Source organism: Pygocentrus nattereri, chromosome 13, assembly GCF_015220715.1.
Source record: "Pygocentrus nattereri isolate fPygNat1 chromosome 13, fPygNat1.pri, whole genome shotgun sequence".
NCBI lineage: Eukaryota > Metazoa > Chordata > Actinopteri > Characiformes > Serrasalmidae > Pygocentrus > Pygocentrus nattereri.
Genome location: NC_051223.1, coordinates 9,496,875 through 9,520,695, shown reverse-complemented (window position 1 = coordinate 9,520,695; position 23,821 = coordinate 9,496,875). Strand labels below are relative to the sequence as shown.

Here is a 23,821-nt window from a genome sequence, read left to right as displayed (position 1 = left end):
TGACGAATGGACCAAAATAAATGGGCAAAAATGACTTGGAAAAAATTCTGGTTCCATTGACTTACATTGAAAGTAATGCATGTTTTTTTCCTTTTCCTGTAAATGTAACATTTTGGAGATATGAGGCTTTGTCCCAATAACAGATATATATATATATATATATATATATATATATATATATATATATATATATATATATATGCGTGTGTGAAAACCTCATGTAGACTTGTGTAGGTTCTCTGGTGGTTCTGGATGGTAAATAAAATGTCTATATCTGTGTTGTAGTCATGGCGACTCCTGTTTCCCCTCACCACCACTGTAAAGACATCTGATCTGATTCTCTTCAGTGAACCATGACTTTGACTTTGGAAAATCTGTGGAATCCTTCTTTGAATGTGCAAAAAAAACCCTCAAAAGTGAACAATCAACCTCAAGTTTCATTTTAAAAAATCCCAAACATTAACAGTTAAACTGGTTTTATTGAAAATTCTTAACTGAACAGTGTTTTTCATACATAAAGAACTAACTGATCACCAGATATAAATACAGTGGCTTCTTCTTGCTGTTATGTTTGTATATGGCATTATCAGTCACATCCTCAAGACATCTCCATTTCAGCTTCCCGGACTTCCAGCATCGACACCCCTTCCGCAGTCATTAAAATGGTTCAGTCCATCGCACAATACAGTAAGGAATGCAGGGATATTGGAGGACCCAAAGAAGGAGCACCTGTGTGACACAACGGTGAAGAAGTTGGCAGATGAGATCACGGCTGACTCAGACCGACTGGTCCACAAGATCCTTTTCCTCCCCTCCACTGACCACAAGCATGGAGACTGAATGCATGTCAAACATTGTGCATCATTGAAATTAAAGGGGAATTCCACCAATTTTTCAAAATTTCTGTATAACTCAGTTGTGTGAATATAAACAAAGTCATTCATAGTGGTTTAATGTGAAATTATTCATTTGCAGAGAAACCTACAGAATTAGATGTCTTTACAATGGTGGTGATAGGAGCCAGGCGTCGCCATGACTACAACACAAATATAGACATTTTATTTACCATCCAGAGCCACCAGAGAACCTACACGAGTCTTCTGAGTTTACATGGAATGTTGATGATGGGAAAATAATTAAAAAAATAAAAGTGTTTGGGGACTATTTTACGTCAAAACACCCTGCAAGTATCCCTCCAGCATGAATGGGTTTTAAGGCCAAAATCTTCTCAAAATTATCATAAAACAGCATCTCAGTCATCAGGCAGTGAATTCATAACTATTTAATGTAGGAACTTTCTGTGATGGAGCTTTTAGAGGTGGACGTCTGGTTCCTATCACCACCACTGTGAACAGTTCTGACTCGGTAAGTTTCTCTAGAACTGAGCGTTTCACACCAACCCACTCTGATCGACTCTGTTTACATATTGACCATTTAATTGTGTAGAATTTTTGAAAAATCAGTGGAATAAATAGCAAAAAGAGGTAAGTGTTTGTTTTAAAGAACAAAAAAGCCAATCCAATCCAAATCCAATTCTGTAACAAATAGCTGGGTGAAATGACTAGGGCATGTGATAACTAGGCAAATGGTAGGCCAATGCTAACATAAGAATAGCATGTAGCTAGCTAAGTATTCTACTAGAATTACACTTTCTTTTTTTTAAACGGTCTAAATTTGCACACATTTGCTCTGTTAGTGACATTTCTACTGTTTTACGAAAGAGAATTAAAACAAAACTTGACTGATTCATGGCCAGGTTGTTAGCTGTAGTTAGTTTCTTCCTGTTGGGCAGCAGAGGGCACAGTTTTTCATGTGATACTTTTAGATGATCTTCCTAACCCTGGTGTGGTGTTGAGGTGGTCTACTGGACCCACCACATTATTGTTTTTAAATCAATACAGCCATAATACTTAATGTAAAATACCAGATATTTAAAATGTCACAAGTTTCCAGAGTAGGGTTGTACTGTAGCAGCTGTAGCCAGTCAGCAGCCTGTCCATGTTGTCACACACACACACACACACAAACAGCAGGCGTAGGAGGAGAACAGAGTGAAAGACACAGCATCTCCACACTTTTACTCCCGGCGGGTTCAGCCCAACACCACATGTGTAATATAAATGTGTCAGGGGTGAATGGAGTGAAGACACTGAAAATGGGTTATTTTATATGTTCTTCAGAGAAAATGAGAAAAGGCCAAGAATCTGTGGTTGAAATAATAATAAGTGACTTAATTTTTATCTTTTGGTAAACATTGAAAACGGGTCCCACAGACCCAACAATGCACAAGGGTTAAGGGTAGTGTTCAGAATAAAAACAACTCATTTTAAAGCAGATTTAAAACAGATATTAGAAATGGAAAAAGTGCTCCTTACCTTTGAAACATTCTTCCTCTCAAGAGGCTGCAGCGACGCTCTTCATACAGGCCTCAAAAGCCTCCAGCAGCTCCTTACAGCCCTCTGGTCCCTTCGCTTGGACACTGCCGGGCGGACAACAGCAGATAATGGCTTACAAACTCCCATCACTTAATAGATTCTGGCTAAGGGTGGTCGATAAATATGATGCAGTATGCTTTTTAAAAAGGGACTGGCTCTGTTCTACATAGAACCATTTGCCATCTAAGATGATTCTGTGCACAGTGAAATGGTTTTTTAGATTGATGGAAAATGGTGTATGGTTCTATTTAACACCAAAAAAGGTTCTGCCATTGTTATGACGTCAAGCTTGCAACAACTGAAGAACCCTTTTTGGTGCTATATAGAACCATATGCAGCACATTCTCCATCAGTCTAAAGAGCCATTTGACCATGCAAAAAAAACATTTAAGCATGTAAATGCACAGGGTTCCCTTCACTAAAGAACCCAGGAAGAACCATCTTTTGAAGTGTGTACTTGAAAACATTCGATAAATTTCACAAAATATTCAAAAGAAGATCATTCAAATAACCAAAATAAGTTTATAAAAGGGGTTCTTTATTGCACCATAGAGGGTTCTTCTACTGTTACAGGCTTAACTTTGTAACAGTAGAAGAACCCTTTTTGGTGCTATATAGAATCCTTTTTAAAAAGGTTCTATATAGAACCACCTACAGCACATTCTATTTCAAAAAGAGTGAAGAACCCTTTCATGATGCAAAGAACCTTTAATCACACGAAGGGTTCCTTGAGTGTTCATTGTTCTGGATAGAACCATTTTCTTTACTAAAGAACCATAAATCTTTCTCAGCAGAGTTTAACGCATGGTTTGGTTATAAAAGTGAAATATATTTTGAGCTTATTGTTGTTATAGAATATCTGAATATCGACGATAATATTCAAGAGAATATTCACAAAGTTATTTTATCATTGCAGCTCTTTTTTGATTTGTTTGTTTACATTTTTCACTTCTAAACTCTAAACAAGTTGGACCAAAATGCACCAACAAAGCCACGAGCACTGCATTTAAAAAGGGCTATAAAAATATGAATATGAGGATTTTTTAATTCAGTTTTGCAGTTATAATAGAATCTAATAATGAATAAAAATCAAAGGGATTGTTTAAAAAAAAACTGAATTAATAAAATGTGATGACATCATAATGGTCTGACATCCAATCAGCAACTTGTTACTAGTCTATACAGTTAATCTACACTGACTGTTGTTTACAGGCTCTCAATAATTGGTCTAAATGGACTTTTTATGACTCATGCAGTTGCACAGCGTTCTATCAGTATCATAACACAGTTTGATAAGGGTTGGTTAGTGTAGTGGTTAACACCGTTACCAGCTGCGCTGTTGACTGGGGTTCAATCCCACCTGGGTAAACACCCTCCACTATACCAGTAAGAGTCCTTGGGCTAGACTCCTAACACTACCTTCACCTGCCTGTGTAAAATGATCAAACTGTAAGCTGCTCTGGATAAGAGTGTCAGCCAAAATGCCATAAATAAGGTTGGCATGCTACTGCTGGTTCACCCTTGGACCTCCCAGATTATTGCCCTGCATACATGCTCTAGCCAGTGTTCAATCTCCTCAAATTTTAAATGCACGCAGCCTTTTATTTTGGAAAATAAACAAATATTACAAACAACTGAGAGAAAAAAATAACAACTAGGCCTGAAATAAAATGATTTTTTTAAAAATGATTTACTAAACTAATTTACAAAGCATAACTAAGGAAAGGAAGGAAGGAAAAATCAGTAAATTGGACTGTAAATGAAAAATAAGCGATAATAACTGGAATTTTGTCTATTACTCTGCTTAAACACTGGTGGGCCGCCCAGAAAGCACTGAGCAAAACACCAGTGAACTGTCAGCTTTGCCATGAGTGGGCCGACAGTGGTCCACCACCCTCTTGCTATCAGGTATGATTCCCATAATCTACTCAGAAGAGTGTATCATAATGCAATTTATCACAATTATAATAACATATCCTCATATCACCCACCTCCAACTCTTTCTGTTGAATATCTAATCCAAACACTGTGTTACCTGGCTAACATACATGCCAGGTGGATAGCGATTTGTGATGTATGATGGTGCTGCACGTGCATGTGTGCTAAATTTGATGCTGGAGGAGGTTTTGAAGGAGCCCGTTTTCCTTCAACTCAAAGAAAGGCGCACAGGGTCAATGACTCCTGTCCCTGACCTCTGTCCTTTGAAATGAAAGATTGTAGGTTACCATCTTCAGCTGTTATGTAATATCAGTGTTCTGCATTTCCACAATTTGGCTCTGTGAATTAAAGGGTGATGAACAGTCAGTGGCATGCCACCCGTTTGGGTCTGTGAATTAAAGGGTGATGAACAGTCAGTGAGTGCCGCCCGTTTGGACCTGTGGATTAAAGGGCGGCGAAAAGTCAGTGGGGTGCTGACCGTTTGGCTCTGTGAATTAAAAGGTGGAGAACAGTCAGTGGGGTGCCACCCGTTTGGCTCTGTGAATTAAAGGGTGGAGAACAGTCAGTGGGGTGCCACCTGTTTGGCTCTGTGAATTAAAGGGTGGAGAACAGTCAGTGGGGTGCCACCCGTTTGGCTCTGTGAATTAAAGGGTGGTGAACAGTCAGTGGGGTGCCACACATTTGGCTCTGTGGATTAAAGAGTGGAGAACAATCAGTGGGGTGCCACCCGTTTGGCTCTGTGAATTAAAGGGTGGTGAACAGTCAGTGGGGTGCCACACATTTGGCTCTGTGGATTAAAGAGTGGAGAACAGTCAGTGGGGTGCTGACCGTTTGGCTCTGTGAATTAAAGGGTGGCGAACAGTCAGTGGGGTGCCACACATTTGGCTCTGTGGATTAAAGAGTGGAGAACAGTCAGTGGGGTGCTGACCGTTTGGCAATGTGAATTAAAGGGTGGCGAACAGTCAGTGGGGTGCCACACATTTGGCTCTGTGGATTAAAGAGTGGAGAACAGTCAGTGGGGTGCCGCCTGTTTGGCTCTGTGAATTAAATCAACCTGAAATCAAACCTGGTCTTTTATCTCAGTTATAAAAGATATGAATTGTGATTCATCACATCGCACAATTTAAAAGACAAAATTCTTGTTTTTTCTTAATCTTCTGTCAAAATGTAGCAACTTGTGACCCACCTCTAAACCCTATTCTGATGTCACTGTGCACCAGTGGGCAGGAAAAAGTACTATTAACAAATAATATCGTAGTTTCACCTCAATGCTCAGCTCACTCAGAGCCCTAATACATCACAGTACGCAGGGAAAATGTGTTATGATTTCCAGAGGTGTAAAATTCAGGTCCAGAAAGTAAAAATCCTTCCCAGGATTTTGTTCCAACGACATGGCTTCTCTAGTTAGATCAAACCACCAGTAGAGCTGTTGGCAGTTGGAACAAAATCCTGGGAAGGGTTTTTACTTTCTGGACCTGAATTTTATACCGCTGATGATTTCTGATTCACATTTATGTTACGTAGAATCTGCCACAAATACAAGACCGTACAAACAGCAATGAAGGATTCTTTTTATTTTTTTTTATAATTTGCATAGTTTTCCTCCATATCTAAATATAGTTCATTTGCCAGGACATGACTGGTGTCCAAAGTTTGCTTCTTTAGTTTCGCACTTCAGCTTTAAGGGCTAATGCAGCTAACAAGGAATGATGTCTTAGCACGGCGCAAACTGCAAAGGGAAAAACATCACCAGTACCAAACTGAACTGAACTGAACTGAATTGAATTTCCCACATAAATCAGTTTATTACCTGCATTAGCCTCGTAGCTCGAGTGCAAAACTAAAGAAAGCAAACTTTGGATCCAAATGAGGAATAAACAGTTAGCATCACGCAAACAGCGCTAATTGGCGTACAATGCTTTCATTGCTAGTTATCTAGTTATGATATGATATTATGATATGATATAGCAAAACGGAGCAAACTCTATACACAAATAACAAATAGCTGAACACTTAGCATCGGGAAAATAATGCTACTTGCTGTAGCTCTCATTACTCGTCAGTTACATTAGCCTCATAGCTTGAGAACTCTGTGGCGGCTGTGAGGGTGTCAAGGAAAAATATGGACCCAAGAAATTCTTGTTAGTTATTATTGTTTTTATGTTTATTTGAATTATGAATATGACTTTATTCTAATGTATATTGTGATAAACTCCCTGCTGAAGTCAATTATTTAAAAACTTGCTTAGATGCCTAAAACTTTCGCACAGTACTGTACATTAGCCTCACTTCATAGCTAAGGTGCTTAAACTGCAAAAGCAAACTAATACTTTGGCACATCATTGAATGCATTTATATGCACTGAATAGTCTGATAACTGCAGACTATTCGATTGTGTCAGTAATTGTGTTTTCATCATCTTGAGTAATCAGACAACGGAAAACTCCGGGTCTATGTGACTCAGACAGCAATCAGATTTCTGCTCAGTCAATAAACTCACAGAGTACAACGTGACATAAACGTAGCATAAAACTCAAACTGGCTTATTTTAAACATCAAATCATTTACGGCATTTGGCAGGCACTGTTATCCAGAGCAACTTACAATTTGATGATTTTACACAGGGAGGTGAAGGTAGTGTTAGGAGTCTTGCCCAAGGACTCTTATTGGTATAGTGTAGGGTGCTGTCAGGTGGAGATTGAACCCCAATCTACTGCGTAGAAGGCAGAGATTTTACCCCCTACACTACACCAACCACTACACTTCACCACTTTACCAACCACTACACTTTACCAGAAAATACGAACATACAGTACATCGTCAAGAAGATGAAGAATATTTAAATGTATATTTTCTTCAAATGCATCTGCTTTCAGCTTCGATCCAAAAGTCTGTTTTTACATGGACTGGGAGAAACGAAAGAAATCAGAGTAAGAGTTCACATGCACTGAGAAACCCATTGTTGTGCTCAAATCCTGACTCTTTAGCTGACAGGCCTTAATCCAATCTAAGAATCTGAGTGTGGTTTAAACGATCACTTGAATAATCAGATAATTGTAGAAATCCATTAATGATCAGGTAATTAAGTGCATATAAACGCACTCAGAATAACAGTTGTATGCTGTTTGCCCCCAGCATGGAATCCCTTGAGTGAAGCTCAGAATGTGACGTTTGATGAAATCGGATCTAGTCATACATAATGCTTCTGTATAGATTAGCATATTTACCACAATTATACTCTCTATCACGGAGGCAGAGCGAATCTTGTAATGTGACCCCTATGAAGGAATCCAGGACAAATGACCTGCCATCCTTCCCATGTCCTGCGTGCGTGGGTTATTTTAGGGTGACTATATTTAAGTTGCAGATATACATTACCTTGAGTTCCTGCTAAACACGGCACTGTGTGGAGACACGGAAGCCAGTTCCTCTCAGTTGATATTTACACTGATGATCATTAGTGCTGTTCTATTACTAGTGTAAAGGCATAGAAAAAGCCTCGTAAACATTACAGCCTGCTAGACTGTATCTTTTATTTGCCACCTTTTAGCGTTATTATACACCAGTCAGGAATAACATTCTGACCACCTCCTTGTTTCTACGCTCATTGTGCATTTGATCAGCTCCACTTACTGTATAAGTGCACTTTGTAGTTCTACAGTTACAGACTGTAGTCCATCTGTTTCTCTGATACTTTGTTACCCTGTTCTTCAGTGATCAGGACCCCCATGGACCCTCATAGAGCAGGTACTAGTTGGGTGGTAGATCATTCTGAGCACTGCGGTAACACTGACATGGTGGTGTTGTATTAGTGTGCGTTGCGCTGGTCTGAGTGGATCAGACACAGCAGTGCTGCTGACGTTTTTAATCCCCTCAGTGTCACTGCTGGACTGAGAGTAGTCCACAAATCAAAAATATCCAGCCAACAGCGTCCTGTGGGCAGTGTCATGTGACCACTGATGAAGGACTAGAGGATGACCAACACAAACTGTGCAGCAGCAGATGAGCTATCATCTCTGACTTTACATCTACAAGGTGGACCAACAAGGTAGGAGTGTCTAATAGAGTGGACAGTGGACAGTGAGTGGACACAGTGAGTGGACACAGTGAGTGGACACAGTGTATAAAAAAAACTCCAGCAGCATTGCTGTGTCTGATCCACTCAGACCAGCACAACACACACTAACACACCACCACCATGTCAGTGTTACTGCAGTGCTGAGAATGATCTCGCACCCAAATAGTACCTGCTCTGTGAGGGTCCATGGGGGTCCTGACCACTGAAGAACAGGGTAACAAAGTATCAGAGAAACAGATGGACTACAGTCTGTAACTGTAGAACTACAAAGTGCAGCTATAGAGTAAGTGGAGCTGATAAAATGGACAATGAGCGTACAAGGAGGTGGTCATGATGTTACACCTGATCTGTGTTTATATTTAGCGACGGTGCTGAAGTGACAAGCTTTGCAGTGACTCGGCTGCATTTCATTAAATGACCACAACATTAATCATTAAATGAACCCAGACGATAAAGACGTCCATCTCGCTGGACAATGAGTCCCTTAGATTGCTGAGAATGTGCTGTAGATGGTTCTATATAGAACCTTTTTGAAAAACGGTTCTGCTGTTGTTACAATGTCAAGCTTGTAATAGCAGAAGAACTCTTTTTAGTGCTACATAGAACCCTTTTCAAAAAGGTTCTATACAAAACCATCTACAGCACATTCTCAGCAATCTGAGATGATTTTCATGATGCAAAGAACCCTTTAATCATGCAAAAGGTTCTTTGAGTGTTCAAGGTTCCTTATAGAATTTTCTTCACTAAAGTGCCCTTGAAGAGCCATCTTTTTAAGCACATAGTTTTAAATTATACACTTGAAAATGATGGTTCTCCAAGGGTAATTTAGTAAAGAAAATAATTCTATAAGGAACCATAAACAACCATCATGAACTGCATCATAAAAGGCTTGTTCAGATTGATGCAGAATGTGCTGTAGAACCTTTTGAAAAGGCTTCTATTGTTACAAGTTTAACATCGTGGCAATAGAAACACCCTTTTGGGTGCTATACAGAACCCTTTTCAAAAAGATCCTTTAAATAGAACCATCTACAGCACATTCTGAAGAGTTCTTACATGATGCAAAGAACTTTGAAGAACTGTCATTTCTAAGTAAAGAAAACTCATAAAAAACCATGAACACTCAAAGAACCCTTTGTATGATTAAAGGGTTCTTTCACGGTTCCTTATAGAACCATTTTCTTTAGCAAAAAACTTTGTAATATTTATGTGAAGAAAATGGTTTTATAAAAAACCATGAATACTCAAAGAACCCTTTGCGTGATTTAAGGGTTCTTTGCATCATGCAAAGGGTTCTTTGAGTGTTCATGGTTCCTTATAGAACCATTTTCTTTACTAAAGAACCCTTGAAGAACCATTTTTAAGAATGTAGTTCAAAGGTCATGACATAAAACCAGCCATGCATAAAGCTTCAACATAGACAGTCTACTGAAGAGGACTGATGGTTCTTTTAGGGTAATTTAGTAAGGAAAATGGTTCTATAAGGAACCATGAACACTCAAAGAACCCTTTGCATGATTTAAGGGTTCTTTGCATCATGGAAGAGCTCTTCAGAATGTGCTGTAGATGGTTCTACATAGGAGCATTTTGAAAAGGGTTCTGTAAGGGTCCCAAAAGGATGATTCCATTGTTATGATGCTAAGCTTGTAATAATAGAAGAACCCTTTTAGGTGCTATATAGAACCTTTTCAAAAAAGGTTCCATCTATAGCACATCCTTGAAGAACCATCTGTTTGAAGAGTGTAAGCAAGGAGCATATATTAAACACCAAAACACAGGAACAAACAAAAAGGTACTTACTGGCTAAAGACGGTTCTATACAGCACCAGGAAGGGTGCTTCTAACAATCTACAGCACGTTCTCCATTAATCTTAAGATTAATGACCCCTTTTTATGATGCAAAGACCCCTTTAATCATGCTAAGGGTTCTTTGAGTATTCACAGTTCTATCTAGAACCACTTTCTTTACTAAAGAACTCATGAACAACCATCTTTTTGAAGAGTGGAAGGAGCAAGGTAGGAACAAACAATGTGTTCTAGATAAAAGTACTGACAATTATGAAAAACATATCAAAACATCACAGTCATATTAGTTTTACTCTCACTTATAGTGACGCTGAATCCTCAAAGTCGCAGGAACACACTTTAACACAGCAGCACAAGAATGAATTGCCGCCTGCATCATCACTTCTTCATATATGACCCCTTCATACTGTCTGCCTTACGTCCTTCACTAGGTCATCTTAACTCCAGCCCGGTTAATTTTCAACCCCTCTGAGATTTAATCTCACATGCTGGCTGGTGCGTGAAGTAGCAGAGGCTTTTCACAGTGGTGAAATGTAAGATAACACAAATATGATACAGCGATACATTTCAACTGTAGAAAAACTTGTACATTTTGTTCTACACAGGACCATCTACAGCATGTTCTCCATCTATTTAGATGCAAAGAACCCTTTAATCATACAAAGGGTTCTTTGAGTGTTCATGTTTTTTTATAAAACCATTTTCTTTAAAAATTTAAAAATTACAGTTCTTCAAAGTTTTTTGCTAAAGAAAATGGTTCTACAAGGAATCATGAACACTCAAAGAACCCTTGCATGATGTAAAGAACCCTTTAATCATGCAAAGGGTTCTTTGCGTGTTCATGGTTCTGTCTTTACTAAAATATCCTTGAAGAATCATAATTGCATATAAGTTCATTTAAAGGGTTTAAAAATGTAGTTTTAATTTAAAAGTGTGCACTTAAAAAGATGGATCTTCAAGAGTTATTTAGTAAAGGCAGTTATTAAAACAACACAATCATATTACTATCATTCTCAGATCACAAATACTAAATTTAACTTCAATTTAATTTAATTTGAATTTCCCCTGAGTCCTCAAAGTCATCTGCATAATTAATTGGTTTAGGTATAAACAGAGTCGTTCAGAGCAGTTAAGTATGAAACACTCTGTTCTAGAGAAACTTACCAAGTCAGAACTGTTCACAGTGGTGATGATAGGAACCAGACGTCCACCTCTAAAAGTTCCTACATGAAATGGTTATGAATTCACTGCCTGATGACTGAGACGCTGTTTTAAGTTTTGAGAAAGTTTTGGCCTAAAAACAAATTTCTTAAATCTGTTCACGATACACATCAAGAAAAAAGTCCCCAAAGAAAACTATTTTTTTCAGAGCTTCCACTGTTTTCCCATCATCAACATTCCATAAAAGAACAGAAGACTCATGTAGGTTATCTGGTGGTTCTGGATGGTAAATAAAATGTCTATATCTGTGTTGTAGTCATGACGACATCTGGTTCCCATTACCACCACTGTAAAGACATCTGAACCATTTCACACCAAACCACTCTGAATGACTTTATTTGCATAGTGATTGAATAATGCAGAAAAAAATTCCCCTTCAACATAGTAAATACATTTAATGAGCATTTAATAGTCACAATTCATTTTCATGAGCAATTTGATTCAAAGCAATTGAATTTAGTAAACACTGAGCATTTAAACGTACTAAACAATTGAATTTAAAGAAGCAAAAAAGCAATTGAATTCAATGAGCATTTAAAATAGTAAGTATTTAAACTGAGTAAGCATGCCAAAATAGTAATTAAATTTAACAAGCATTTAAATGTAGTAAATAACTGAATTTGCTAAGCATTTAAAAGTAATACATAACTGCATTTATTAAGCATATAAAAGTAATTAGTAACTGCATTTATTAAGCATATAAAGGTAGTTAGTAACTGCATTTATTAAGTGTATAAATGTAGTTAGTAACTGCATTTATTAAGCATATAAAAGTAGTAAGTACCTGCATTTATTAAGCATATAAAAGTAGTTAGTAACTGCATTTATAAGGCATACAAAAGTAGTTAGTAACTGCATTTATAAGGCATACAAAAGTAGTTAGTAACTGCATTTCTTAAGCATATAAAAGTTAGTACCTGCATTTATTAAGCATATAAAAGTAGTTAGTAACTGCATTTATTAAGTGTATAAATGTAGTTATTAACTGCATTTATTAAGCATATAAAAGTAGTGAGTACCTGCATTTATTAAGCATATAAAAGTAGTTAGTAACTGCATTTATAAGGCATACAAAAGTAGTTAGTAACTGCATTTATTAAGCATATAAAAGTCATAAGTACCTGCATTTATTAAGCATATAAAAGTAGTTAGTAACTGCATTTATTAAGCATATAAAAGTAGTTAGTAACTGTATTAATTAAGCATATAAAAGTAGTTAGTAACTGTATTTATTAAGCATATAAAAGTAGTAATTAAAAGTAAAGATTATTGCTTTATGGAACTGAACCTCACCATTTGTCCACTTCCTCTTTGAGCACCTGGCACTGGGCAGGAACGTCTGCGGACTCTGGCATGATGAGAGTTTGTGTATGTGTCAAAAAGAGATGTTGCTCTGGGAAAAAGTCCTTGAGGAAAAAAATACGAGCAGTTACAATATATAGGGGGAGAGTCCAGAGAGTGGGAGGGGAAAAGGGAGGAGAGAGAGAGAGAGAGAGAGAGAAAGAGGGGGGGGGGGTGAATTGCAATTGCAGGGGCCCAAGCACCGCAGCGGAGATTGAGTGAGCAGATAAAGTTTGTCAGCTGGATGAACGAATCTGTTACAGGGTGTCAGGTGGCATATGCAGACAGTGCTGTGTGTGCAGGACACGTACAGAACACCGGTGTGTGTGTATGAAGTGTGTGAGCTGGAAGAAATGCTTCAGGACAATCAGTGCAACACAAGTCTGCCCCGCTGCCCCCCCAGCACAATGACAGACATGGCGTGTACACTGCGCTGGGGATTTCGCCGAGGACGACACGCAGGCTTAACGTGTCCTGACATAAACTTTATGAGCTGTCAGATTCAGACAGGCCACTCGTGTTTGTGTGCTGAGTGAAGCCCAAAGGCTCTTGGCTCCAGAGAAGATGAAACACCTATCGTGTGGCTCTTCGAAGTTGGAGGTGAAATTTCGGCCTGTTTGAGTCACCCAGTGGGAGAGTCTAAATCCAGTCACAGTACACATTTGCAGTTTGCGTTAACTTGCGAAATGGTTGTGATTGAGGCAGAGCCGATTTTTGAGGATTCTGGCCACTTCCTATTTCTCCCGTTATATCAAATACAGCTGCTAAACGGCAGAGGGCACCCACAAGTGAGTCCTCAATGAATGGCGGTGAATGCCACTAAACAGCTAAAATTTTTTAATAGTTTCTAATCATGCGCCCAGAACTTGCCTTTCATTTTAAACAGAAGAAGGATGTGTTTCACGCACCCTTTTCAAGGATGTGTTTTCCTTTAATAAAAGGAAATAAATCTCACCTGTATATTTCCTTTTTTCTACAGTAAATGGGTTTTGGGCAGCAGGACGCTAACATTATTGCTGCTGAGTGCTGATTGGCTGGCGAGCGGAACAGGTCATTGGCTGTTCGTTCTCAATGATGTCATGGCCGTACATGAAGTGCCATTTTAATCTCCTATAACTCTTAAAAAATATAAAAGCAGTGTTAAAATGTTTTATGCTGTTCAGGAAATGATTCTATTCTTTTATATTACAATATTTAAGCATTTAAATATTGCGCCCTCTAGTGCTTGAGAAACCCAGAAGTTCTCTGATGGAGGCTGGACTGGAAGATTGGCGGCAAAAAAATTCCTTTCTGTTGGGGCTGTTAGATAGCTAGCTAGCTCGCTGGCCGTAAACATAACAACATGAACAAAATTACAACAGATAATGATATTCCAGGGAGGATAGTGCCAGCACATTGATCTGTAACAAACAAGATGAAGATCCCTGCCATGGTAGGTATGCAGCTAAAACCGTTAGGAAGCTAGCTATCTTGCCTACCCTAAACATTAATAACACAAAAGTGAGAACAATTACATAAAAACTCTCCACAATAGTAAAGATAACCGCTGTGGTTGGGGGTGTGCAGCTGCAGTTAGCCAAGGAGCTAACACAGTCGTTAGCAAGGTGGCTAACTTGTCTAGCACAAACAGTAAAATCGCAGAAGTACAGACGCGAATACAGTCCCTGGGACCGACTGCTTATCATGCAGTCTGTCTTTCATGTGTTTATTTGAAGTGGTACATGGCAAAAGATTTGGTAAAAGATTTGTGTTTAAATGCTGCTATAATTAGCATTTCCTCTTTTTTGGGTACTCAGTGCTGCTATAAGAAGGGTGCCCGTTAGGTAGTAAGCTGTAGCTAAGCAATAGAGCACAAGAGGTCGTGTGTTATCATGAAATAACATTATTGTTATAATAACATATTGGTGATAACACACTCCTTGAGTGTTCTACTGCTTTAATACAACAGTTAAATAAATACAGTAAGAAATGAATAAACTGGGCTGTGAACGCGGCGTTTACTATGTTTTAATGTTCAGTTCCTTCCTCCAAATTATGGCTCCTTAACGAACAGCTTGTTGCTACGTCAGAGTAACGAGCTCCGCCCTCTAGCTACTCAGCCGGCAGTTTGTTCTCCAGCTCCACACAGACCGACTGACAGGTTGGGAATTTAGCGTCGTCTGATCTTCAGAGTTGGTCAAATGTGATCATAACAGTGTCCGTTTTCTGTTTGTGGCAAAGTAAGAAGTAAAAACATTGGAACGGCCTGAGCGTCTCCTACAGCTGTCAGAGTCGTTGCTTAGCAATATCGTCTCAGCAGAGTGATACAGTGTTTGTGTAGAACCTGTGATGTTATGGTGAAATAACAGCAGTTAGAACACCTCTCGACCAATCAGCTCGCGTGGCCGGAACTCACTGTTGTATAATATATAATAAACCTGGCTTTCAAGGGTTAACCAAAGTGGCATTGAATGCACTGAAATCCAGCCCACAGCCTGTCCGACCAACGCAAAGCGGAGCAGCAGCCCACCCTGTCTCCATGGTAACACATTCAGTATTACGTAGGGATTTATGATAAAATATATCTCTGAGTTATCATTAATAAAAGGCTTGCAGCAATTATTAATTTAGAAACTATTAAACTAGAGTATAGAGTCATTGTATCTAAGGCACAGGCTGCCTTAGGTAGGAAAGTTAGGCCTAATGCTTCTAGGCAAGAGGTGTCTGTGCCAGGCAGAGCAGATATGAGCTGTAAGAAATATGCTCTTTTTATTAAAAGCAAGCTAGCTTTTGGTGAGGAGATAGATAAGCAGCGAGCAGGAACAGGTCGTAACTCTTAAATAATTAAAAAAGCTATTATGGAGAAGTCGTAAAACTGGTCTTTGTCAGACAAAGTATAGAGGTGTCAAAAAGTAAATTTAAAGTAGCAAATATAATGACAGTCAATGGAAACCCTAGAAGTTTGAGGAGTTGGAGAGGAGGAGTGAAGACAGCGCCCTGCCGAGGGGCAATGAGCATATTCGAAAAACATTATCAAAACTGGTGTAACGTGTTGAATCTTTGCCTTGTTGGCGATCCGGAAGCCGACTTGTCACCTGAAACTTAATAAAAGCCTTTTCTTTCAATAGAACCAACGGCTGAAATCTGGTTTTTCATCTTCTTCATTCTTGCAAGAAAATCTTTTAAACTTTTTGGCGGTATTGCTTTCTATACTTTGCAAGAACATTTTTAATCTTTTGATTTAATAACCTTTTTAATATTAGAAAACAGACTGAATTCAATTTAGAATGTTAATTAAAAAGTTAATTAGCTGTAATACTACGTCGGAGATCCAGGGTGGAGGCTGGACTGCTCTGGATCCCGACACTTACATGTGGTTTAAGTTGTGATTAAACTGGAATAAAGACGCATGAAGCTTCTACAAAAAAAGCTGTTGTGGTGTTATATATAGTTCTATGTAGAACCTTTTTTGAAAATGGTTCTACAAAGCACCAGAAAGAGTTTTTTTTCTATTGTTGCACTCGTAAAAACTGTTGTTCTTCAATGGTTTTAGTAGAGGGAATGGTTCTGTTTAGGACCATGAGTTCTATAGTAAACCGCGTCATGCTTAAGTGGTTCTTTGTTGGTGATTGGGTTCTTCAGACTGATAGAGAACGTGTTGTACATGGTTCAATATAGAACCTTTGTGAAAATGGTTGGTTCTACATACTTAAAATTGATGGTTCTTTAATATATAGATGGTTCTTTAGTATATAGAAGCATAAACACTAAAAGTTCTGATGGCATGATTAAATGGTTCTTTGCATCATGACAGGGTTCTTCAGATTGACGGAGAACGTGTTATTTTTGAAAATGGTTCTATATAGCACCAAAAAGGGTTCTATTTATTGTTACACTCTTTATAAAGACGATTCTTCGAGGGTTCTTTAGTAGGGGTTCTTTGCGTGGTGAAGTTCTATATTAAACCACTTCAAGCTTAAATCTTTCTTTGCATGGTATGGAAACGGTTCTTCAGATTGATGGACAGTATGTTGCATATGGTTCATATGGAACCTTTGTGAAAATGATGGCATTTCATGGGTTCTTCCGTATAGATATATCACTCAGAACCCTTTGCACAATTAAAGGATTCTCTGCCTCATGAAAAGGTTCTCCAGATTGATGCCAAATGGGCTGCAGATGGTTCTATATAGAACCTTTTTGAAAATGGTTCTATATAGATGTATCACTCAGAACCCTTTGCACAATTAAAGGGTTCTCTGCATCATGAAAAGGTTCTCCAGATTGATGCCACATGGGCTGCAGATGGTCCTATACAGAACCTTTTTGAAAATGGTTCTATACAGATGTATCACTCAGAACCCTTTGCACAATTAAAAGGTTCTTTGCATCATGAAAAGGTTCTCCAGATTGATGCCAAATGGGCTCTAGATGATTCCATACAGAACCTTTTGGAAAATGGTTCTATACAGATGTATCACTCAGAACCCTTTGAACAATTAAAAGGGTCTTTGCATCACGAAAAGGTTCTTCAGACTGATGCCAAGTGGGCTGTAGACTGCTCCACACAGAACCTTTTTGAAACGGGTTATTCTATTATGATGTCATGCTTGTTACAACAGAAGAACCCTTTTCAAACAGAACACATGATTCTCCACCCATCTGAAGAACCGTGTATGGAACTCATGGTTCTAAACGGAACCATTGCCTTGTTGCGGGATATGAGAGAAGAGTGAGTGAGTGAGCGCGCGCGCCCCCTGTGGTCCCCCGCCGCAGCGCGCGTCTGCCGCAGCGCCCTCTCGCGGCTGCGGCGGGACGCGCGCGCGGGCTCCGCGCGGCTCTGCCTTCTCGCGCACTTGGGCGCGCTGACTGCGAGCTGCTGGAGCCAAAGCTGAGGGAGACGGACGAGCCGCCATCTTCCGTACGTTTCTCCCTCCAACGATGAGAAAACTACGCCGAGCCCGGCGGCCTGTGTCACCTCAGTCGCAATAATAGCCCCGCACAGTGACGGGACTCGCGGCTGAGACCTGAAAAAGGTGGATGTTGGTGGGAAAGTGTGGTGTTTTTGTTGTCCTTAATCTACCGAGCAGTGACGGCAGCGCGGTGTGAGTCGGCTCTCGCCCATTTTCGCGATTACGGACCGAAACCGAGGGGACTCCCGGCTGAGAGCGGCGTCTGCCCGCGGCGGAGGCGATGGGAAGGCCCGAGGAGCTCCTTCGTCCCGTTCTGTAGCCGTTTTTTGCTTTTAAAAGCGAACATATTTGACCGAATCGTGTGAGGAGCCGTTGCTGAAATTCCCCCGGACAGCGCGCGGCCGTCACGTGGTAAGGTTCCTCCTTTCCTTTGTGTAGTAGCCTAGCTCAGAGCAGCGGGCTAACGTTACATAAACCAGGAAAAAAGGCACTTTTAACACATAAAAACACACTCCGGCGCGCCGTGGCGGCACTTTCCGCGATACTGAGGTCAAATCATGTGCTTCATTTCTCTTCAGCCTAACTTAAAGTCTGTTTCTGGGTGTATATTTTAATCATATTTTTAATCTTACAGGCTAAGCGGGAGCGTACTGGCTGCGTTAGCCGTTATATAAATCGTTACAACTCCGACTCAGAGGTGGTTTCTATTAGTTAGGCGCTCACACAAAAGCCTAACATTGGATTTAATTGGCTTTATAGTGAAGCGAAGTGGGTTAAACAAGTCGGGCACTTGTTTGCTACCATTCCCCAGCTTCTTATTTGAATCCCCCCGTTCCACCTTAAATGGTGCAGCAGCTCCATTCTTGCGCCAGAAGGCCCGAGGCGCCAGAACGTAACTGCTGCAGCGTTTAAGGTGGAACGGGGGAATTCGAATAAGAAGCGAAGTTCAGCTCTGATCTAGTGAGTCAGTTTGGGTTTTTTTTGGTAATTTTAAGAACATGTCGATTCTCTAGAAACCGCATTGCACTGTTTTATATTTGTACAGAAATGGGAGCTGGTTAATGAGGGAAACTTGGCGCAAGTTGAAGGGGAGCTCCACCTATTTTCCAGAATTTGCACAGTTCAGTCCCTAAGGGCCATTGACTAGTTTGGTGTGAATTGGCTGGTTGTAGAGACTCCGTTGTCTGCACAGTGGTGGTGATAGGAACCAGAGGTCACCTGTCTACAACACAAAAATAGCCGTTTTATTTACTAATGTTATGCAAAACCACCCGTGAACCTACACGTGTCTTCTGGGTGTTTATATGGGGTTTTGAAGATGCCACGAACGGATTCAAATAAATTGATTAAAATGCGCTTTAACACTATCACAAAACTTTCAGGCTGAGTATTCATTACCCTTTCACGTGAGTTAAATTAATACATTTCTGTGATGGAGATTTTAGAGGTAGATGTCTGGTACCTATCACCGCCACTATGAACAATCCTGACTCGCAAGTTTCTCTAGAACAGAGCGTTTCACACCAAACTCATCTGAATGACTTTGTTTACGTATTAATCACCCAATTATGGAAGAATTTAGAACAACTGGTGGAGTTCCCCTTTAAGGCTAGCGCTTTCTTTCAGTAGGCTTGTGAGCGCCTCGCCTTGGGTTGGGCTCATTGCTGCTGCAGAGCAGTAACCTTATTAGATAACATTATGGGTTTCTTTTGGTTCTAGCTTCGTTTAATCCCCGTTTTTCTGCCTAACAAACGAGTTTAAATGGTCATGTGTTGGGACAGACTGTATTTCTAAGCCATATTTGCTGTTTTCATGTTACACTGAGCACATTTTTATGGCTCGGTGAGGCGGAAATGATGAGGAAATACTGACTGGCTCACCGTATTTCATCTTCTTTTAGATTTTGTTCATGCTTGTTCACTTAAAACGAAACGCCCTTTGCATGATCAGCCTTCAGGTTTGACAAATAACCTCATATATCCACCTACGTATGTACATATCTGGATAATGTGATGAGTAACTTAAAGGGAAGCTCCACTCACTTTTCAAAAATTCTTCATAATTAGACGGCTGCTCTGTAAACAAAGCAATTAAGAGTGGTTTGGTGTGAAACATTCTGTTCCAGAGACACTTACAGAGTCAGTACTGTTCACGGTGGTGATAGGAACCAGACGTCCACCTCTAAGAGGTGTTGTTTTACACTAGTTGTATGATGAAGCTGTGTTTGAATCCTAGTCCCCAAAGAAAGCTTAATGTTTCAGATTTTACCATCGACGTTGCATATAGAACTCAGAAGACTCATGTAGGTTCACTGGTGGTATTGGGTAGTAAGTGAAATGGCTATATTTGTGTTGTGGTCTTGGTAACCCCTGGTTCTTGTGACCACCACTGTAAAGAAATGGGTCTCTACAATCAACCGTTTCACAACAAACCACTCTTGTTTACATGTGACTTGTTTACATTTTAAACACTGAGACATGCAGACGTTTTGAAAAATTGGTGGAATTGCCCTTTAAGCTGTGAGTTGGCTGTTGCACAAGTAATTCTAATGAAACCCCACACAGAAACCCAGTGTAATAAACCAACACTTACATTAAGCTGGCGTAACATCACTTATCAGTGTCATCGCTGCTGTTATTCAGTTTTAACTTGCACAGAGTGGCCTGGGAAACTGAGCTGAATGGCAGGTGGTGTTTCAAGATGTTTTGATATGTGAATTTTTATTCTGACTGTGTATTTGCTTATTTATTCATAGTACTTGATCAATTATTTGCCCAACATTTGGTCACCATGTTTCAAATGCAGGGGTTCTGGATGTTCACCTGGTGTTTCGCTGCTTTCTCAGTCATTTTAGAGTCACATGCAGCTCTGGCAGCTTTGCAGCTGCTCACATTATACATTTTTTTTATGTTTAAGTTAAATTCTTAAGGAATGCGGTTAAAACTTTCGATTTAACTTGGACAATAAACCTATAGAGTCTAAAACACACTTGAGTTGTTGTTCACTTTCACCTTAAACGTTACTCAAATTTTACACAAATTTCATCTCAGTTAAAGGATGATTTAAGGCCAAAGTGCACTTGTTGCGCTTCACACAGCTTAAATTTCTTTATTCCTCCAAACTCCCCACTAAAATTGACGTTCTGTGTGAAACTCGTGTAGGTTTACGCAATCGTGGCGACCCCTGGTTCCTATCGCCAATATTGTAAAGACACCGAACCATTTCGCACCAGTCCCACTCTGAATCACTCCGTTTACATCGTAAACACTCAATTATGCAGATATTTTATAAAATTGGTCAAATGGCCCTTTAACTTAGCTGCTCTGCAAAAATGGTCAGATGTGAGTTGGCTGCTGAATTAGTAATTCTAATGAAACACCACGCAGAAGTCCAGTGTAATAAACCAGTAGTCGTCCTCATGAGTTGTGATTCTGGTCTTTTGAACACAGACCTGCCGTTGCGTCAGCTCTCGGCGTAGTTACGGTTTTAGGTAGAGCCGGTTTCTCGTCCTGTTTCTTGCTTTGTTAAACATTAACTGACTTTGTCCTTCGTGTTTGCTTCTCTGACATATTAACCTAGTTACTAGTCGGGATTTGTAGGCCAGTGACTGATATGGACAGAAATGCTTTATCATGATTATGTGGCTTGGTATCGAGATGTCGCTGGGTCTTATGATACATGACAAACAGGCTTAGGATACGTTTACAGACTGTGACTTTTGGCGAAAATGTAAGTTTATTAGACCCACAAAACAACCATAAACAGTTATGCTTTAGTTCTTGTGTTACCAGTGTTATTGTTTTTATTTGTGTTATCTTTTACTTTTTAGCTGCTGCTGAGTTTTGTTTACATGTTCTGTTCTCTGTATTTATTCCTGTTTGCCCCGACATTCAAGCTATTTTAATTTAGCAATTTCAAAGTTTATTTAATCAGTATATTATCAGTTTATTCTGATGAGATGTTTTTCTATTAAATCTGCTGTTATGTACATATATTGGCTCATATAATTGGCTCCTCTTCATTGTAAATGAGTGATTTGTTGCCTTATTATGTCAGGATTTGTTTTTATACTGCATCCATATCCGTATCACAAAAGCCACTGCTTTGACAGTGATTAATAAATGATGTATTATACAGTCTTGTATTGTCATTTGTGGTCAACTGGTGCAAAAAAAAAAACATGGTTTTAATGCTGTGTTGGATTTAGGGTGAGGGGTAGTTACAGTACTATTGTCACCGTCCAGAATCCATATGCCAGTGTTTTTATTATTATTATTTTTTTTTTGAAAATGCAGGTTGTTTTCAAATACAAGAGCAGTAGATTCTGGTTTCTTGTATAACAAAAAGCACAATGCATAATCTTAATAGCTCTCTTTCTATGACAGATTCCATTTGCCTTGGTTATTGAACAGTTGATGAATATAGGCTGCCTTGTCTGTGCATAGCCGAGCACAGATTTTCTATCTCAGACACCTAAAGGCATATCCCTAATTCCACTGACACAGATGGTCTGCTAAAGAGGAGGAGGAGGAGGAGGGGAGGAAGAGGGGATGGCCGGCGCTTATATAAGTATGAATGGAATTACCACAGTAGTGGTCACTTGTGTGCCAGCGGATGAGCCCCCACACCAACCCCCTTCCTCAAGCCTTTGTTGATGTCACTGAAGCCTCATTCGGTCCACCAGTATTGAGTCCAAGTCAGGCAGAAGGTAAAGGGCAGCTGAGCGTATTATCTTAGGTGTGAACTGATAAGGCTCAACTCGCTTTATGACTTACGGCTCTGCATGGTTTCCTGAGGTTGTTCTAATTTTATTTGGGCTGTATAAGCTTTCAGATAACAACGTAAGTCTCGATCGTTGTGCTAAAGAGGTTGTTTTAGGGCAGAGGTCAGACCTAGACGCTGTCCTATGCGGACCTGGGCCTGATAAACTGATAAACTATGGAGAATTATATAGTTTAGACCTGGTTGTCTTATTTTAATCTGCGTAGCTTTTCTAGCCTTTACAGTAGATTTAGCAGCCCAGGAGGTTCACAGACCAATCGCATGCGTTGTACATATCACATGTGACACTACTGAGCCAATCAGATTTGTGCATTACGGTGAGCAGAGACTCCAGTGAGTGAAGCACAGACAGGAGACAAACAGCAGTCAGAGAAGAAAGTGAGTCAGTGGGAAGTTATTTCACATGTCGTCCTCTAAAAAGAGATAACTGACGGTAAATGTTGTTGAAATTTGGCTGAATTGTCTTTATTTGATTGATATTCAGTTGTCGACTGTATAAGATGTTGATATTCCTACAAAGCTACTTCAGTAAACAGTATATGGCATTGAGTCATGACGCAGGCTGGACATTATGATCCAGACCTTCGCTTGAGGAAATTTTCTGTAACTGGACCTTATTGAATTGTAATTAAGTACCCCTATTTTAGATCATCTTCAGTAGTGCTGCTCAAGATGCTAACACGAAGGTCAGCTCGTCTGGAATTTGCAGATGTCCTTAATTCTCTTGCGTCAACTAAGTGAGAGAGAGTGATAGGCATTGAACCTCAAGCAAGTTAAGGACATCGCCAGCTCACTGCTGAATCACAACGTTATTCATGGTTCTCTTCGAGGAGGCCTCTCATGGCAGTCGGTTTCATGTCGTATCGTGTTTGAGACAATTAGTATGTGTGCATATTGACTTTCACGTTTTGTGAAGCTCTTTGATTTCCTCGGATTATCATATGTCAAACACACCTGTAAACCCAGACTTTTGTAAGCGTCTTGCACACACTGTAAAATTCACAGCCCCTGTATTTTGTGCAAATGGTTTGTCTGTCTGTCCATCTGACTGTATCTGTCTGTCTAAATACAGATGTAGTAAAAAGTGTTGTGTAGCACAAAGTTTCCAGAGGGAAAAAAAAGGGGTTTAGGAAAATTTGATTATGCAAGTTATGAATGTATTTACACAAATTTATGTTTGTTTATAGATATATGCAACTGTCAGTCTGTTTATTTGTCTGTTTACATGGAGTTTAATTCTGAACTGCTCTCTTATCCGAATGTCATTAAGAAGCTCATTTTGCTTTTATTACTCGACCAGTTTATTTTTTATTTTTTTATATATTTAA

The 23,821-nt window shown here is 39.6% G+C and overlaps 1 protein-coding gene and 1 long non-coding RNA gene across 3 annotated transcripts in view; one reads left to right on the top strand and one right to left on the bottom strand.

Moving 5' to 3' along the window:
• Positions 1-459: 459 nt before the first annotated feature.
• LOC108441175 lies at positions 460-12,937 on the bottom strand. Its single transcript, XR_001858911.2, has 3 exons — positions 12,772-12,937; positions 2,376-2,479; positions 460-729 (listed from the first exon to the last, which is right to left on the bottom strand). It is a non-coding gene; the product is annotated as an uncharacterized LOC108441175 (long non-coding RNA).
• A 4,703-nt stretch (positions 12,938-17,640) lies between these two features.
• Positions 17,641-23,821, top strand: part of kansl1a (KAT8 regulatory NSL complex subunit 1a) — a 39,266-nt gene continuing 33,085 nt past the window's right edge. The window contains exon 1 of one of the 2 annotated variants that reach the window (XM_017720524.2): positions 17,641-18,122. The gene's annotated coding sequence lies outside the window, so the exon portion shown is untranslated. The remainder of the gene's footprint in view (positions 18,123-23,821) is intronic. The other variant, XM_017720522.2, reaches the window with a different exon arrangement.